General features: G+C 46.1%; 1 protein-coding gene across 4 annotated transcripts in view; it reads right to left on the bottom strand.

Moving 5' to 3' along the window:
• Positions 1-1,757: 1,757 nt before the first annotated feature.
• The window catches only part of CLDND1 (claudin domain containing 1), a 69,591-nt gene continuing 52,524 nt past the window's right edge, over positions 1,758-18,824 (bottom strand). Inside the window, exons 7-10 of one of the 4 annotated variants that reach the window (XR_012518691.1) lie at positions 10,777-10,906; positions 5,996-6,113; positions 4,523-5,422; positions 1,758-3,518 (exon numbers count right to left, since the gene is read on the bottom strand). The gene's annotated coding sequence lies outside the window, so the exon portion shown is untranslated. Of the gene's footprint in view, positions 5,423-5,995; positions 6,114-6,414; positions 6,530-10,776; positions 10,907-18,824 lie in introns of those variants that run through there. The other 3 variants (XR_012518690.1, XR_012518689.1, XR_012518692.1) reach the window with 3 other exon arrangements.

Below are 18,824 nucleotides of genomic sequence, written 5' to 3' on the forward strand. Positions count from 1 at the left end.
TTCTCCTGCCTCAGCCTCCTTAGTAGCTGGGATTACAGGGGCCTGCCACACCATGCCTGGCTAATTTTTGTATTTTCAGTAGAGATGAAGTTTTGCCATGTTGTCCAGGCTGGTCTTGAACTCCTGACCTCAAGTGATCCACCTGCCTCAGCCTCCTAAAGTGCTGAAATTACAGGCATGAGCCACCGCACACAGCCTGGTCTCCTCTGATTTTAGCAATGATGGTGTCGACCTGATCAATTGCCCTGAATTTTCCCTTGTTCTTCCTCTCTCAGTCTCTTTCTTCCTAATGATGACATGTATGCACTGCACATCAAGCACTGTCTGAGTGCCTTCTATTGCATTTGCTAAGCACCTATTGTTTGCAAGGCCCTAGAATACAAGGTGAAGGAATTAGAAAAAAGTCCTGGCCCCTAGTCCTGGCAAAAACAATCATATGTATGCGCATTTGATTTTTTTTCAATTATTCAATTATGATCAAAATGCCACTAACATTTTCACAAGGCTTAGCACAGTGGCTCACACCTGTAATCTCAGCACTTTGAGAGGCCAAGATGGGTGTATCATTTGAGGTCAGGAGTTGGAGGCCAGCCTGGCCAACGTGGTGAAACCCGGTGTCTACTAAAAATACAAAAATGAGCCAAACCCAGTGGCACACGCCTATAATCCCAGCTCCTCAGGTGGCTGAGACTGGAGAACTGTTTGAACCCAGGAGGCGGAGGTTGCAGTGAACTGAGATTGTACCACTGCACTCCAGCCTGGGTGATGTAGCAAGACTCTGTCTCAAGAAAATAAAACATTTTTTTACTGTTTTTAGAAAGAGTGTCTTGCTCTGTCTCAGAGCTGGAATTCAGTGGCGTGATCACAGCTCACTGAAACCCTGAACTCCTGGGCTCAAGGGATCCTCCTGCCTCAGCCTCCCAAGCAGTTAGTACTATAGGTGCACACTACCAACACGCCCAGTTGATATAAACAAATTTTTTTTGTAAAGATAGGATCTCTCTGGTTGGTATGTTACTCAGACTAGTCTTGATCTCCTGGCCTCCAGTGATCCTCCCACCTCAGCCTCCATATGCCATTATACCTTAAAGGTACCTAGCCAGGGCTTAGTACTTAAATGTACTTAGTATTGAAATGTACTTAGCCAGAATCACCTATACCTGTGATCCCAGTACTTTGGGAAGCCGAGGTAGGTTGATCACCTGAGGCCAGGAGCTTGAGAGCACCTGCCCAACGTACTGAAACCACATCTCTACTAAAAATACAAAAAAATTATCTGGGTGTGGTAGTGCCCGTAATCCCAGCTACTAGGGAGGCTGAGGCACATGAATTGCTTGAACGTTGGAGGTGGAGGTTGCAGTGAGCTGAGATCACACCTTTGCATCAGCCTGGCCAACAGAGGGAGACTCTGTCTCAAACAAACAAACATCTAGCCAGGGCTCTGGAAACCACGGCATATAGTATCTACACAGGAGACATAGAGATCCCACCATCTGTTTTTATACAGCTCATGAGCTGCCCAAGAATGTTTATTGGTTTTATATTTTTAAATACTTGAAAAAAATCAGACTGGGCACAGTGGCTCACACCTGCAATCCCAGCACTTTGGGAGGCTGAAGTGGGAGGATCACCTGAGATCAGGAGTTGGAGACCAGCCTGGCTAACATGGTAAAACCCCATCTCTACTAAAATACAAAAATTAGCCAGGCCTGGTGGCACACACCTGTAATCCCAGACTATAGTGCAGTGGTTCAGTCTTGGCTCACTGCAATCTCTGCCTCATGGGTTCAAGTAGTTCTCCTGCCTCAGCCTCCCAAGTAGCTAGGACTACAGGTGTGTACCACCATGCCCACCCTTTTTTTTTTCTTTCACGCATGAGCCCCCAGCGTTTTTGAGAGAGGGTCTCACTCTGTGGAGGCGCAGGCTGTGCTGAGTTCTGACTGTACTACTGCGCCCAGGCTGGAGTGCAGAGGTGACATCATGGCTCACTGCAGCCTCCACCTTCCCTGGATTCAAACAATCCTCCCCCCTCAGCCTCCCGAGTAGCTGGATACAAGAACATGCCACCATGCCTGGCTAATTTTTGTGTGTTTTTTGTAGAAACTGGGTCTCTCTATGTTATGCACGCTGGTCTCAAACACCTGGCTTCAAGCAGTCCCCCTGCCTTAGCCTCCCAAAGTCCAGAAGTCCGGATATTACAGCTGTGAGCCACTGTACTCAGTCTGTTTTATCCTTACAAACAGATTTTTTTTTCTTTTTTGAAGGCAGGGTCTCAGTCTGTCATCCTGGCTCACTGCAGCCTCCACCTCTCCGGCTCAAGCAGTCCTCCTGCTTCAGCCTCCCAGTAGCTGGGACCACAGGTGCACCACCATGCAAGACTAACTTTTTTTTTGTAGAGATGGGCTTTCACCCTCCTGCCTGGGCTGAGCTCAAACAGCTGGACTCAAGTGATCCTCCAGCCTCAGCCTCCCAAAGTGCTGGGATGACAGATGAGAGCTGCCAAACCCAACCTGTTTTATTGCTTATAGTAGTTACCTGTATTAGAAGACATTCCATTGTGTTCAAGCCCCTGGCTGACCAAAAACTCCACGGCCATCACTCTGAGCCTGCTTATAGAGAAGACTAGTAGGGGTTGTGTTGCCTTTTCTTTTTTCTTTTGAGATGGAGTCTTCTCTGGCCCCAGGCTTAAGTGCAGTGGCGTGATCTAAGCTCACTGCTACCTCCACCTTCGGGGTTCAAGTGATTCTCCTGCCTCGGTCTCCCAAGTAGCTGGGATTACAGGCACATGCAACCATGCCCGGTTCATTTTTGTATTTTTAGTAGAGCCAAGGTTTTGCCATGTTAGCCAGGCTGATCTTGAACTCCTGACCTCAAGTGATCTGCCCACCTCAGCCTCCCAAAGTGCTGGGATTACAGGCATGCACCCCCATGCCTGGCAGAAGGATCAGATTTTCTCATTTTATTTTTATTTTTTAGATGGAGTCTCACTCTGTCACCCAGGCTGGAGTACAATGGTGTGGTCTTGGCTCACTGCAACCTCCACCTCCCGGGATTCTCAGGCCTCAGCCTCTTGAGTAGCTGGGACTACAGGCATGTGCCACCACACCTGGCTAATCTCTGTATTTTTAGTAGAGATGGGGGTTTCACTATGTTGGCCGTGATGGCCTCGAACTCCTGACCTCTGGTGATCTTCCCATCTCGGCCTCCTAAAGTGCTGGGATTACAGGCGTAAGCCACCATGCTTAGCTATGGGTTTTCTTGAACCAAAGCATATTCCTTGTCATGTTTAACTAAATTGTGTCCCAGCCCTGTGCTTCCCTTGATTCATCCTCCTTGGAATAGCAAACCTTTCAAAAGCTGTAAGGAACATGGGAACATGGAAGAGCCACTGGCCAGGTGGGCTGGGTGGTGGCAGGTGGGGGGCTGGGGTCCCAGCAGTTGGCACCCCCTTTCCCAGGATGTACACGGGGCCTCATGTACCTGTCCTGTTATCTCCTAGGTCAGCTCTTCGACACCGTCTGGGAGAAAAAAGAAGACCAGGCCTTGTTTTCTTCCATGTTCAAAGCCAGCATCACCATCCACAACATTGCTGTCAGTGCGTGCCTGACCCACCAGTAGCTTGGAAATATTTAGACCTGGTTTATTAACCACACACCTGCCAGACCCAACCCAGCCAAAACACGAAATCGACCGAACGCACTGACCCACACCTGTAATCCCATCACTTTGGGAGGTTGAGGCGGGTGGATCTCCTGAGGTCAGGAGTTTGAGACCAGCCTGGCCAACATGGTGAAACCCCATCTCTACTAAAAATATAAAAATGAGCTGGGTGTGGTGGTGCACACCTGTAATCCCAGCTACTTGGGAGGCTGAGGTGGGAGAATCACTTAAACACAGGAGGTGGAGGTTGCAGTGAGCTGAGATTGAACCACTGCACTCTAGCCTGGGCAGAGCATGAGACTCCATCTCAAAAAACAACAGTAACGAGGCCGGGCGCGGTGGCTCACGTCTGTAATCCCAGCATTTTGGGAGGCCAAGGCGGGTGGATCACGAGGTCAAGAGATTGAGACCATCCTGGTCAACATGGTGAAACCCCGTCTCTATGAAAAAATACAAAAAATTAGCTGGGCATGGTGGCAGGTGCCTGTAATCCCAGCTACTCAGGAGGCTGAGGCAGGAGAATTGCCTGAACCCAGGAGGCGGAGGTTGCGGTGAGCCGAGATCGCACCATCGCACTGCAGCCTGGGTAACAAGAGCGAAACTCCGTCTCAAAACAACAACAGTAACAACAACAAAAACACAAACTCATACTCCAGCCCTTTTTGTTTTTTTTTTTAAGAGATAGATAGGGACTTCCTGTGTTGTTCAGGCTACAGTGCAGTGGTATAATCGTAGCCCACTGCAGCCTCTTACTCCCAGGATCAAGCAGTCCTCCCACCTCAGCCTCCTGAGTAGCTGGGATTACAGGTGAATGCTACCATGCCCAACTAATATTTGTGTGTGTGTGGAGATGGGGTCTCACCATGTTGGCCAGGCTGGCCTCGAACTCTGAGCTTCAAGTGATCCTCCCATCTCAGCCTTCCAAAGTCCTGGGATTACAGGTATGAGCCTCTGCTCCTGGCCAAAACCTAATTACACGTTCGTGAATGACAGAGAGCATGAGCTTCTGTGTCCTTTAACAATGAAATGCAAAACCCATCGGTATGCTGCATCCAGACCCATCTCACATGGAAGTATACACAAAGACTCAACATAAACGGATGGAGAAAGATTTACCAACCAACTTGAGAGCAAAAATAAGTTAATTAATAAAAAGCAGGAGTTGCAATTCTCACCTCTGATAAAATAGACTTTAAAGCAACAACGATCAAAAGAGGCAAAGAAGGACATTACATAATGGTCAAAGGATCAATGCAACGAGAAGAGCTAACGATCCTAAATATATACGCACCCAATACAGGAACACCCAGGTTACGTAAGACTTATAAAGAGACTTAGACTCCTACACAATAATAGGGGGAGACTTCAACATCAATATTAGACAGATCAACGAGACAGAAAATTAACAAGGATATCCAGGACTTGAACTCACATCCGGAACAAGTAAACTTAATAAACATTTATAGAACTCTCCATTTTAAATACACAAAATATAAACTCTTATCAGTACCACATCATACGTACTTACAGGTTTAAATGAATTATTGGTTGGCTGCTTGTTATTTTCTTTCCTCATTTTTTTTCCTGTCTCCATTATTAAGCACAATTACTGGCATAAAAGACGTTTTCAATACCCGTTTTTAGACTGCATTCTAGCCTGGGCAATAAAGCAACACTCCTGTTCTCTCTCCCTCTTCCTCTTTCTTCCTCTCCTTCATTCTTTTTTTTTTATCTTTTTTCTTTCTTTCTTTCCTTTTTTTTCCTTAAAAACAACAACAACAACAACAACAACAATGAAATGGATTATTCGTTGGATATAACTTTGCTGGGGATGCTGTAACAAAGTGCCACAAACTAAGTGGCTTAGAATAAGACAAATTTGTTGTTTCAGGCCAGATGCCGTGGCTCATGTCTGTAATCCCTTTACTTTGGGAGCATGAGTGAGAGGATAACTTCAGGTCAGGAGTTCAATACCAGCCAGGCCAACAGGATGAAACCCCACCTCTACTAAAAACAATACAGCCGGGAGTGGTGGCTCACACCTGTAATCCTAGCACTTTGGGAGGCTGAGGTTGGCAGATCAAGAGGTCAGGAGTTTGAGACCAGCATAGCCAACATGGTGAAACCCCATCTCTACTAAAAATATAAATATTAGCTGGCTGTGGTGGTGCACGCCTGCCATCCTAGCTACTCAGGAGGCTGAGGCAGGAGAACTGCTTGAACCCAGAGGTGGAGGTTGCAGTGAGCTGAGATTGCACCACTGCACTCCAGACTGGAGGAAAGAGCAAGAATCCATCTCGGGAAAAAAAAAAAAGCCAGGTATGGTTGCATGTACCTGTGTTCCCAAGCTACTCAGGAGGCTGAGGTTGGAGGATTGCTTGAGTCAGGGAGGATGAGGCTGCAGTGAGCTGAGATCACACCACTTCACTCCAGCCTGGGTGACAGAACAAGACCTGTCTCAAGGAAAAAATATTTTATTCTTTCTTTTTCTTTCACAGGCAACAAATTTTCCTTTTAGTACGGACACCAGTTATATAGCATCAGGGCCCCACCTTCATGACCCATTTTAACTTGATGACCTCTGTAATGACCCAGTCTCCAAATAAGGTCATGCCTGTAATCCCAGCACTTTGGATGGCTGAAGTGGGAGGATTACTTGAGGCCAGAGTTCGAGACCAGCCTGGGCAACATAGTGAGACTTCACCTCTACAAAACCAATTTAAAAAAAAACTTAGCTGGGTATAGGAATATGCACCTGTAGTCCCAGCTCCTTGGGAGGCAGGAGCACAGAGCCAGTCCAGGAGGTTGAGGCTGCAGTCATCTGTGATTGTGTCACTGTACACCAGCTTGGGCAGCAGCAAGACCTAGTCTGTCTCAAGAGGGAAAAAAAAAAAGTTTGCTGATCCAATTTGGGGTAATTTTTTAAAACTTTAACTCTGCATTTTTTCATATTGCTTAGCTTTTCTACATGAACTCTGTGATTATAATCAGAAAATAGCAGTCACATTACTTTTTTTTTGTTTTTTGAGATGGAGTTCTGTTGCCCAAGCTGGAGTGCAGTGGCATGATCTCTGCTCACTGCAACCTCTGCCTCCTGGGTTAAGCGATTCTCCTGCCTCAGCCTCCTGGGTAGCTGGGACTGCAGGCGCACGCCAGCCCGCCTGGCTCATTTTTGTAGTTTTAGTAGAGAGGGGGATTCACCATGTTGGTCAGGCTGGTCTCGAACTCCTGGCTTCAAGTGATCTTCCCGCCTCAGCCTCTCAAAGTGCTGGAATTACAGGCATGAGCCACTACCCCTGGCCATACTTATCTTTTTGTCCACAGAAATGACCAGCATTTCAATTTTTGTTTTGTCTTGTTTTGTTTTTCTAAGATGAAAAAAAACTGGTAGTTATAATTGGGGAGGACAAGTTGCATTATGGGAATCTGGGCATCGTGCCAAGTTCCATAATCCAAGTTGGTAAAAAGAAACTGGGGTTATAGGCTGGTGGGGTGGCACACGCCCATAATCCCAGCACTTTGGGAGGCCGAGGTGGATGGATTACGTGAGGTCAGGAGTTTGAGATCAGCCTGGCCAACATGGTGAAACCCCATCTCTACTAAAAATACAAAAATTAGCTGGGCCTAGTTGTGGGTGCCTTTAATCCCAGTTACTCATGAGACTGAGCAGGAGAATCACTTGAGCCTGGGAGTGGGAGTGAGACTGTGTTTCAAAAAAAACAAAAAAAAGAAAGCAAAAGAAAAATTGGGGTTATGAATCAGTTGGTAAGGAATAATGGTCTTGTTCACAAACTTGTGATCCTTTTTTTGCAGGCTAGAAATCACTCCAGTTAGTAAAATAGTAGCAACAGCAGCCAAAAGGGAAGAGTATTTAAAATGCAGGAGGTGCTGTTCTAGGCACGTTCATGGGTTACATTATTTAGCCTTGAGCATCATCTTACGAGTACATCCTCATATGGTTCCCATTTGACAGGTGGAAAAACTGAGGCACGGAGACCTATGTCATCTGTCTGGACTCAAAGTGGTTCTAAGTGGTAGTGCACGTGTCACCTGACATTATCTTGTGCACTATGCCTATCTAATTATTGTTTTTGAGACATAGTTTCCTTCTCGTCCATGCAGGAGTGCAATCTTGGCTCACTGCAACCTCCGCTTCCCAGGTTCAAGCGATTCTCCTGCCTCAGCCTCCCAAGTCGTTGGGATTACAGGCATGTGCCACCATGCTTGGCTAATTTTATGTTTTTATTAGAGATGGGGTTTCTGCATGTTGGTCAGGCTGGTCTTGAACTCCTGACCTCAGGCGGTCCACCTTCCTCGGCCTCCCAAAGTGCTGGGTTTACAGGCATGAGCCACCACATCTGGCATTTTTTTTTTGAGATGGAGTCTCACTCTGTCGTCCAGACTGGAGTGCCATGGGATGATCTCTGCTCACTACACCCTCCACCTCCCAGGTTCAAGCAATTCTCCTGCCTCAGCTTCCTGAGTAGCTGCGATTGTAGGCACGTGCCACCACGCTAGGCTAATTTTTGTAGTTTTAGTGGAGTCAGGGTTTCACCATGGTGGCCGGGATGGTCTTGAACTCCTGACCTCAAGTGATCCAGCTGCCTCAGGCTCCCAAGGTGCTGGGATTACAGGCATGAGCCACTCACCTGGCCACTATGCCTATCTAATTGTATTTCTAAAAGGAGAGGGAAAAAAATTGTATTTCCATCCTCACAGTAACTCCATGAAGGAGATAATATCATCCACCTTTTACAAATGAACAAATGAGAAAACAAAAGCTCCAGCTTTTTTTTTTTTTTTTTTTTTTTTTTTCCTGAGACAGTGTCTCACTTTGAAGCCCAAGCTTGAGGGCAGTGGCATGATCTTGGCTCACCGCAGTCTTGACCTCTCCGACTCAAGTGATCCTCCCGCTTTAGCCTCCTGAATAGCTGGGACTACAGGGTGACACCACCACACCTGGATAATTTTTTGATTTTTTTCGTAGAGATGGGGTCTTGCTATGTTGCCCAGGCTGCTCTCAAACTCCTGGGCTCAAGCAGTCCTCCCACCTCGACCTCCCAAAGTGCTGGGATTGCAGGGGTGGTTGTTCCAGCTTCTTTCTTTCCCAAGGCCACACTAAGTTGTTAGTGGCTGAGTCAAAAGAGTCCCGGGAGTCTACTTCAGCGTTTTTCCACCTAGAATCCAGCCACTTTAATACCTGGAAGGTGTCTGACAGTGAACTAAGATGGATTATTTGGGTGTGGAGCACAAACAGAGGAACCATCTCTTAGAAACCTTAACCCTGACGTTCTGATGGGGCCAGGATGTTTTCTAGGAAGAGATTCCATAGCTCCCATCGACGACCAGTGAATAGGAATTAGGTACAAGGTGTGGTGGCTCATGCCTGCAATCCCAGCACGATCAGAGGCCAAGGTGGGCAGATCACTAGGTCAGTTCAAGACCAGCCTGGACAATATGGTGAAACCCCATCTCTGGGCCCGGCGCGGTGGCTCAAGCCTGTAATCCCAGGACTTTGGGAGGCAGAGGCGGGCGGATCACAAAGTCAAGAGATCGAGACCATCCTGGTCAACATGGTGAAACCCCGTCTCTACTAAAAATACAAAAAATTAGCGGGGCATTGTGGCACATGCCTGTAATCCCAGCTACTCGGGAGGCTGAGGCAGGAGAATTGCCTGAACCCAGGAGGCGGAGGTTGTGGTGAGCCGAGATCGTGTCATTGCACTCCAGCCTCGGTAACAAGAGAGAAACTCCATCTCAAAAAAAAAAAAAAAAAAAAAAAAGAAGAAGAAGAAAAAAAAAAGAAACCCCATCTATACTAAAAATACAAAAATTAGCTGGGTGTGGTGGCAGGTGCCTGTAATCCCAGATACTTGGGAGGCTGAGGCAGGAGAATCCCTTGAACCGGGAGGCAGAGGTTGCAGTGAGCTGAGATCATGCCACTGCACTCTAGCCTGGGTGACAGAGCAAGATTCGGTCTCAAAAAAAAAAAAAAAAAAAAAAAAATTAGGCTACATGTAGTAGCTCCTGCCTGTGATCCCACAGCTTTGGGAGGCCAAGGCAGGAGGACTATTTGAGACCAGGAGTTCAAGACCAGACTGGGTAAGACAGGGAGACCGAGTCTCTAGAAAAATAATTTAAAATTTTGACTGGGCACAGTGGCTCATGCCTATAATCCCAGCACTTTGGGAGGCCAAGGCAGGCAGATCACCTGAGGTCAGGATTTTAAGACTAGCCTGACCAACATGGTGAAACCCCATCTTTACTAAAATATAAAAATTAGCCGGCCGGGCGCGGTGGCTCAAGCCTGTAATCCCAGCACTTTGGGAGGCCGAGGCGGGTGGATCACAAGGTCGAGAGATCGAGACCATCCTGGTCAACATGGTGAAACCCCGTCTCTACTAAAAATACAAAACATTAGCTGGGCATGGTGGCGTGTGCCTGTAATCCCAGCTACTCAGGAGGCTGAGGCAGGAGAATTGCCTGAACCCAGGAGGCGGAGGTTGCGGTGAGCCGAGATCGCGCCATTGCATTCCAGCCTGGGTAACAAGAGTGAAACTCTGTCTCAAAAAAAAAAAAAAAAAAAAAAATTAGCCAGACATGGTGGTGGGCTTCTGTAATCCGATCTACTTGGGAGGCTGAGGCAGAAGAATTGCTTGAGCCCAGGAGGCGGAGGTTGCAATGAGCCCAGATTGAGCCACTGCACTCCAGCCTGGACATCAGAGAAAGACTCTGTCTAAAAACAACAACAACAACAAAAAAAAAAAAAAAAAAAAAAAAAAAAAAAAAAAAAAAACCATTAGCTGGCTGTGGTGGTGCATACCTGTAGTTCCACCTACTTGAGAGGCTGAGGCAGGAGGATCACTTGAGCCCCAGAGGTTGAGGTTTCAACGAGCTATGGTTGCAGCACTGTGCTCCGGCCTGGGTGATAGCATGAAACTCTGTCTCTTAAAATAATCATAATTTTTAAAACTAACAAAAATGTTAATAAAAGAATTATTTTGGCCAGGCACAGTGGCTCCTTCCTGCAAATCCCAGCACTTTGGTTCCAGGAGATTATCACCAGCCTGGGCAACACAGTAAGACCCCCATCTCTACTAAAAATGTGAAAATTACCTGGGCATGGTGGTGTGCACCTGTAATCCCAGCTACTTGTGAGGCAGGAGAATGGTTTGAACCTGGGAGGCAGAGGTTGCAGTGTGCCGATTGTATCACTACACTCCAGCCTGGGCCACGGAGACTCCATCTCAAAAACAGAAAATAATAATAATTACCAAAGGATGAATGAAGCTGAAGAGTAGTTAGATCACAAGTTGTTGTCCTTATGACTGTGTTTCCTCCTTCCCCCAGCCCTCTCTCCTTCCCTTAATCTCTTCCTGCCCGCCCCCACCCCAAAGTTGAAATCTTGCTCTGTGACCCAGGCTGCAGTGCAGTGGCGCAATCTTGGCTCACTGCAACCTTCACCTACCAGGTTCTCCTGCCTCAGCCTCCTGAGTAGCGGGGATTACAGGCGCCCACCACTACATGCAGCTAACTTTTCTATTTTTAATACAGATGGGGTTTTACCATGTTTACCAGGCTGGTCTCAAACTCCTGACCTCATGATTTCACCCGCCTTGGCCTCCCAAAGTGTTGAGATTACAGGTGTGAGGCAGGCACCTGGCCCTTTCTCTTTCTTTCTTTCTTCTCTCTACCTTCTTTAAGTCTGCATCATGAAATAAAATTTAAATCTCCAAAAAAAAAAAAAAAAATACAATTAGAATGACTGGATCTCAGAAATCAGTTAGTTTGCAGACCAACCCATGTGGTGGGAAGTGGCCCTGAGTCTCAGGAGCCCAGGGATTGTGGAAATACCCATTGCAGGGGGCAGCCTTTCAGGTTTTGATTCCAGAAGTGCCTTGTGAATATCCAGGCACTTCTCATGTATCCTGAATTCCACATTGGGAGGTGCAATGTATGTGATTCTAACTGTTTACACCAATGTTCAATGCACTCTTTTTTAAAAAGACAAATTCAAGCTGGGCATAGTACCACTCTCAGGAGGCTAAGACTTCTCTCTCAGGAGGCTAAGGCTGGAGGATTGCTTGAGGCCGAGAGTTCAACACCAGCCTGGAAACATAGACCCATTTCTAAAATTTAAAAAAAAAAAAAAATGCTGACTGGCTGGCTGCAGTGGCTCATGCCTGCAATCCCAGTGCTTTGTGAGGCTGAGGTGGGCAAATCACCTGAGGCGAGGAATTCAAGTCTAGCCTGGTCAACATGGTGAAACCCCATCTCTACTAAAAAAATACAAAAATTAGCCAGACATGTTGGCGGGTGCCTGTAATTCCAGCTACTCAAGAGGCTGGGGCAGCAGAATCACTTGAACTCAGGAGGTAGAGGTTGCAGCGAGCTGAGACCATACCACTGCACTCTAGCCTGGGTGACAACACAACAGTTAGTCTAAAAAAAAAAACAAAAAAGAAACAAACAAACAAACAAACAAAACAATGCTAGCATTGGCCAGGCGTGGTTGCCTTGGCTCACACCTGTAATCCCAGCACTTGGGGAGGCTGTGGCAGGCAGATTACTAGAGGTCAGGAGTTTCAGACCAGCCTAACCAACATGGTGAAAGCCCATTTCTACTAAAAATATGAAAATTAGCTGGGTGTGGTGGCGGGTGCCTATAATTTCACCTACTTGGAGTGCTGAGGCAAGAGAATTGCATTAACCTGGGAGGCGGAGATTGCAACTAGCTGAGATCACACCAAGGCACTCCAGCCTGGGTGACAGAGTGAGACTTCATCTCAAAAAAGAAAAAAAAAGTTGGGTGTGGTTGTGTGTGGTCTCAGCTACTCAGGAGGCTGAAGTGCGCAGATGGCTTGAGCCCAGGAGTTTGAGGCTTTAGGGAGCTATGGTGGAGCCACTGCACTCCAGCCTGGGTGACAAAATGAGACCCCTATTTCTAAAAAATGAATTTAAAAAATTAACAAAATAAGAGAGACAATAGGATAGTATCCATCACCAATAAGAGATCAATCACATCACCCACTGAATCTTGCCAACATGATCAAACTCTAATCTGATGGGGTGAGCATTAATCCAGCTGCAAAAATGCCACAAATACAAAAGACAGAGAATGGCTTCACCTGCACCAGGGAAATCCAGAATTTAAGAAATGCTAGAGGCCGGGCGCGGTGGCTCAAGCCTGTAATCCCAGCACTTTGGGAGGCTGAAGCGGGTGGATCACGAGGTCGAGAGATCGAGACCATCCTGGTCAACATGGCGAAACCCCGTATCTACTAAAAATACAAAAAATTAGCTGGGCATGGTGGCGCGTGCCTGTAATCCCAGCTACTCAGGAGGCTGAGGCAGGAGAATTGCCTGAACCCAGGAAGCGGAGGTTGCGGTGCGTCGAGATCGCGCCATTGCACTCCAGCCTGGGTAACAGGAGGAAAACTCCGTCTCAAAAAAAAAAAAAAAAAAAAAAAAAAATGCTAGAGGCCCAACAGTATGGAGTCTTCCAAAATCCATAGAAAGGAAAAGGGATAGGCCAGGCAAGGAGGCTCATGCCTGTAATCCCAGCACATTGGGAGGCTAAAGTGGGTGGATCACGAGGTCAGAAGTTTGAGATCAGCCTGACCAACATGGAGAAATCCTGTCTCTACCAAAATTTCAAAAATCAGCCAGGTGTGGTAGCACATGCCTGTAATTCCAGCTACTCAGGAGGCTGAAACAAGAGAATCACTTGAACCTGGGAGACGGAGGTTGCAGTGGGCTGAGATTGTGACATTGCACTCCAGCCTGGGTGACAGAGCAAGACTGTCTGTAAATAAATAAAATAAATACATAAATACATAAATACATAAAAAAGGAAAAGGGATAGAGGAGAAAGTTGTAGATTGTGTCTTTTTTAAAATTTTAGTTTTTGGCCGGGCACGGTTGTTCCCACCTGTGATCCCAGTATTTGCACTTTGGGAGACTGACGTGGGCAGATCACCTGAAGTGAGGAGTTTGAGACCAGCCTGGCCAACATGGCAAAACCCCGGCTCTACTAAAATTACAAAAATTAGGTGGGCATGGTCCCATGTGCCTGTAATCCCAGCTACTTGGGAGGATGAGGCAGAAGAATGGCTTGAACCCAGGAGGTGAAGGTTGCAGTGAGCCAAGATCGCACAACTGCACTGCAGCCTGAGTGGAGTTAAAAAAAAAAAAAAAAAATTAGTTTTTGTAGAGACAAGAGTCTCCTGTGTTGTCCAGGTTGGTCTAAAACCTCTGAACTTAAATGATCCTCTCACATCAGGATTACAGGAGTGAGCACTCACCCAGCCAACAAACTTGGAGATTGAAAGAGGCTTAAAAGACAAAACAATGCTGGGTAACAGTTATACGTTAGAGATGCATACTAGGACAGTTCTACTCTAAAGAAACAGAAAGAGGCCAGGTGTGGTGGCTCACACCTTTAACACCCAACACTTTGGAAGGCTGAGAAGGGAGATCACTTGTGCCCAGGAGTTTGGGACCAGCCAGGCAACATAGTAAGACCCTGTCTCTTGGGGGAGAAAAAAAAAAAAAAAAGTTTGTTTTTTGTTTTTTTTTTAAATTAGTTGCAAATGGTGGCGCATGCCTATTGTCCTGCCTACTCAGCAGGCTGAGGGGAGAAGATCACTTGAGCTCAAGAAGTCAAGGCTACAGTGAGCCATGATTGCACCACTGCTCTCCAGCCTGGGTGACTGAGCAAGAACCTGCCTCAAAAAAAGAGAAAGGAGGGGAATGCTGGGAAGATGGCCGCCTAACAGCTCAGGACTTCAGCTCCCAGTGAAAGTGCAGAGGGTGAGTGGACGCCGCATTTCCAGACGAACTCTTATTGCCCACAGACCAGGAGATACCCAGGCACAGGGGTCGCCAGCGTCGCAGTCCCAGCCGGTGCGGCTGTTTTGGCCCCCGTGGGGCTGATTCCGCCCGCGCGGCTGCTGTGACCACTCCCTGTTGCTGCGGTTCTCCGTACAAAAGCCACTGGTCTGGGAGCCCTCTTAGCTGGCGAGCAGAGCCTTGAGACGGCAGAATAGCCCATTCATCTGAAATAGCGAGTCAGGCCAGGAGATTCCTAGGCACAAAATCCGCCAGGAGCCGGCGCTGCAGTTTGAGCCGACTCCGTGAGTCGCAGCACGGGAGATCCCGGCGCCTTTTCAACAAGCGACCGGAACGCGGGGTCGTTCAACTTAAAAGAAAAGACTCTGAGTCAGGGAGCCAGGTGATCAGGCTCGGTTGGTCCCACCCCTCCACCCCCAACAACAACGAAAACAAAAACAGTAATTGGAAACCCTCTGGGTTGAGCCCTTCAAACCAAGCACAGCTGAACCGGGACGGTCCGGCTCGGTGGGGGAGGGGCTTCCGCCATTACTGAGACTCTCCACCGCTACGGAGGCAGGCTGCCGTTGCCGAGGCAACCCGCCATTGCCGAGGCAACCCGCCACAACAGAGAGAGTCCGCCATAACAGAGGCGGGGCCACCATTGCCCAGACAGTTCTAACTACGCCCATATAAAAAGGACTACAGGGAAGAGCTCAAGGCAGCTGGGCGGAGCCCACAGCAGCTCAGCAAAGCCCCTGAGGGCAGGCAGAGGCTAGGCGTGCTGCTAGCTGGGCGGGTCCGACCTGAAAAAAAAAAAAAAATCAAAAAAGGCAGTAGTGCAACGGAAACTCATAAAGCTCCAACTCCCTGGGACAGAGACAGACAACAGGTGGATAAACCCACAAAAATGGGAAGAAACCAGCGCAAAAAGGATGAAAACTCCCGAAACCAGAACACCTCTCCTCCTAAAAGGGATCACAACTCCTCACCAGCAAGGGAACCAGACCGGATGGAGAAGGAGGGTGATGAAATGACAGAATCAGACTTCAGAAGGTGGGTAGTAAGAAACTACAATGAGCTAAAAGAACATGTTCTAACCCAACGCAAAGAAAATAGGAACCTTCAAAAAAGATTGGACGAACTGCTGACGAGAATGGACAGCATAGAGAGGAATATAAGTGAATTGATGGAGCTGAAAAACACAACACGAGAACTTCGTGAAGCATGCACAAGCTTCAACAGCCGAATTGACCAAGCAGAAGAAAGGATATCAGAGGTCGAAGATCAACTCAATGAAATAAAAAGAGAAGGCAAGAACAGAGAAAAAAGCGCAAAAAGGAATGAACAAAATCTTCAAGAAATGTGGGGCTATGTGAAAAGACCTAATCTACGTCTGATAGGTGTACCTGAATGTGACGAAGAGAATGAATCCAAGCTGGAAAATACTCTTCAGGATATTATCCAGGAAAACTTCCCCAACCTAGCAAGGCAGACCAATATTCAAATCCAGGAAATACAGAGAACACCACAAAGATATTCCTCAAGAAGAGCAACCCCAAGGCACATAATCATCAGATTCACCAGGGTTGAAATGAAAGAGAAAATGATAAGGGCAGCCAGAGAGAAAGGTTGGGTTACCCACAAAGGGAAGCCCATTAGACTCACAGCAGATCTCTCAGCAGAAACCCTACAAGCCAGAAGAGATTGGGGGCCAATATTCAACATCCTTAAAGAAAAGAACTTTCAACCCAGAATCTCCTATCCAGCCAAACTAAGCTTCATAAGTGAAGGAAAAATAAAATCCTTTGTGAACAAGCAAGCACTCAGATTTCATCACCACCAAACCTGCTCTACAGGAACTCCTGAAAGAGGCTCTACATATATAAAGGAACAACCAGTACCAGCCACTCCAAAAACACACCTATTGGTAAAAGAGCATCAACACAATCAAGAAGCTGCATCAACTAACCAACAAAACAGCCAGGTAGCATCAAAATGACAGAATCAAATTCACACATAACAATACTATCCCTAAATGTCAATCGACTAAATGCCCCAATCAAAAGACACAGACTGGCAAATTGGATAAAAAGCCAAAACCCATCAGTGTGCTGTATCCAGGAAACCCATCTTACATGCAAGGATACACAAAGGCTCAAAATAAAGGGATGGAGCAAGATCTACCAAGCAAATGGAGAGCAAAAAAAGGCAGGAGTTGCAATTCTCATCTCTGATAAAATAGACTTTAAAGGAACAAAGATCAAAAGAGACAAAGAAGAACATTACATAATGGTAAAAGGATCACTGCAACAAGAAGAGCTAACGATCCTAAATATATACGCACCCAATACAGGAGCACCCAGATACATAAGGCAAGTTCTTAATGACTTACAAAGAGACTTAGACTCCCACACAATAATAGTGGGAGACTTTAACACCCCATTGTCAATATTAGACAGATCAACCAGACAGAAAATCAACAAGGATATCCAGGACCTGAATTCAGACCTGGAACAAGCAAACCTAATAGACATTTACAGAACTCTCCACCCCAAATCCACAGAATATACATTCTTCTCAGCACCACACCACACCTACTCTAAAACTGACCACATAATTGGCAATAAATCACTCCTCAGCAAATGCAAAAGAACAGAAATCATAACAAACAGTCTCTCAGACCACAGTGCAATCGAGTTAGAACTCAGAATGCAGAAACTAATTCAGAACCGCACAGCTTCATGGAAACTGAACAACTTGCTCTTGAATGTTGACTGGATAAACAATGAAATGAAGGCAGAAATAAAGATGTTCTTCAAAACCAATGAGAACGAAGACACAACATACCAGAATCTCTGGGACACATTTAAAGCAGTCTCTAGAGGAAAATATATAGCAATGAGTGCCCACATGAGAAGAAAGGAGAGATCTAAAATTGACACCCTATCATCAAAATTGAAAGAGCTAGAGGAGCAAGATCAAAAAAACTCAAAACCTAGCAGAAGACAGGAAATAACTAAGATCAGAGCAGAACTGAAGTAAACAGAGACACAAAAAACTCTTCAAAAAATCAATAAATCCAGGAGCTGGTTTTTTGAAAAGATCAACAAAATAGACAGACCACTAGCCAGATTAATAAAAAAGAAAAGAGAGAATAACCAAATTGATGCAATAAAAAACGATAAAGGGGATATCGCCACAGATTCCACAGAAATCCAAACCATCATCAGAGATTATTACAAACAACTCTATGCACATAAACTAGTAAACCTGGAAGAAATGGATAAATTCCTGGACACCTGCAACCTCCCAAGCCTAAACCTGGAAGAAGCCGAAACCCTGAATAGACCAATAACATGGTCTGAAGTCGAGGCAGCAATAAAGAGCCTACCACCCAAAAAAAAGCCCAGGTCCAGATGGGTTCACAGCTGAATTCTACCAGACATACAAGGAGGAGCTGATACCATTCCTTCTGAAACTATTCCAGACAATCCAAAAAGAGGGAATCCTTCCCAAATCATTTTATGAGACAAACATCATCCTGATACCAAAACCCAGCAGAGACTCAACAAGAAAAGAAAATTTCAGGCCAATATCCATGATGAACATAGATGCAAAAATCTTCAATAAAATACTGGCAAACCAATTGCAACAGCATATCAAAAAGCTCATCCACCATGATCAAGTAGGATTCATCCTGGGGATGCAAGGCTGGTTCAACATACGCAAGTCCATAAACGTAATTCACCACATAAACAGAACCAAAGACAAAAACCACATGATTATCTCAATTGATGCAGAGAAGGCTTTTGACAAAATTCAACAACCCTTTATGCTAAAAACCCTCAATAAACTAGGTATTGACGGAACGTATCTCAAAACAATAAAAGCTATTTATGACAAACCAACAGCCAATATCATACTGAATGGGCAAAAACTGGAAGCATTCCCTTTGAAATCTGGCACTAGACAAGGATGCCCTCTCTCACCACTCCTATTGAATATAGTACTGGAAGTTCTAGCCAGAGCAATCAGGCAAGAAAAAGAAATAAAGGGTATCCAAATTGGAAAGGAGGAAATCAAATTGTCTCTATTTGCAGATGACATGATTGTATATCTGGAAGACCCCATCATCTCAGCCCAAAATCTCCTGAAACTGATAAACAACTTCAGCAAAGTCTCAGGATACAAAATCAACGTGCAAAAATCACAAGCATTCCTATACACCAGTAATAGGCTTAAAGAGAGCCAAATCAAGAACGAACTGCCATTCACAATTGCTACAAAGAGAATAAAGTACCTAGGAATACAACTAACAAGGAACGTAAAGG

This window comes from Saimiri boliviensis, chromosome 8 (assembly GCF_048565385.1).
Source record: "Saimiri boliviensis isolate mSaiBol1 chromosome 8, mSaiBol1.pri, whole genome shotgun sequence".
NCBI lineage: Eukaryota > Metazoa > Chordata > Mammalia > Primates > Cebidae > Saimiri > Saimiri boliviensis.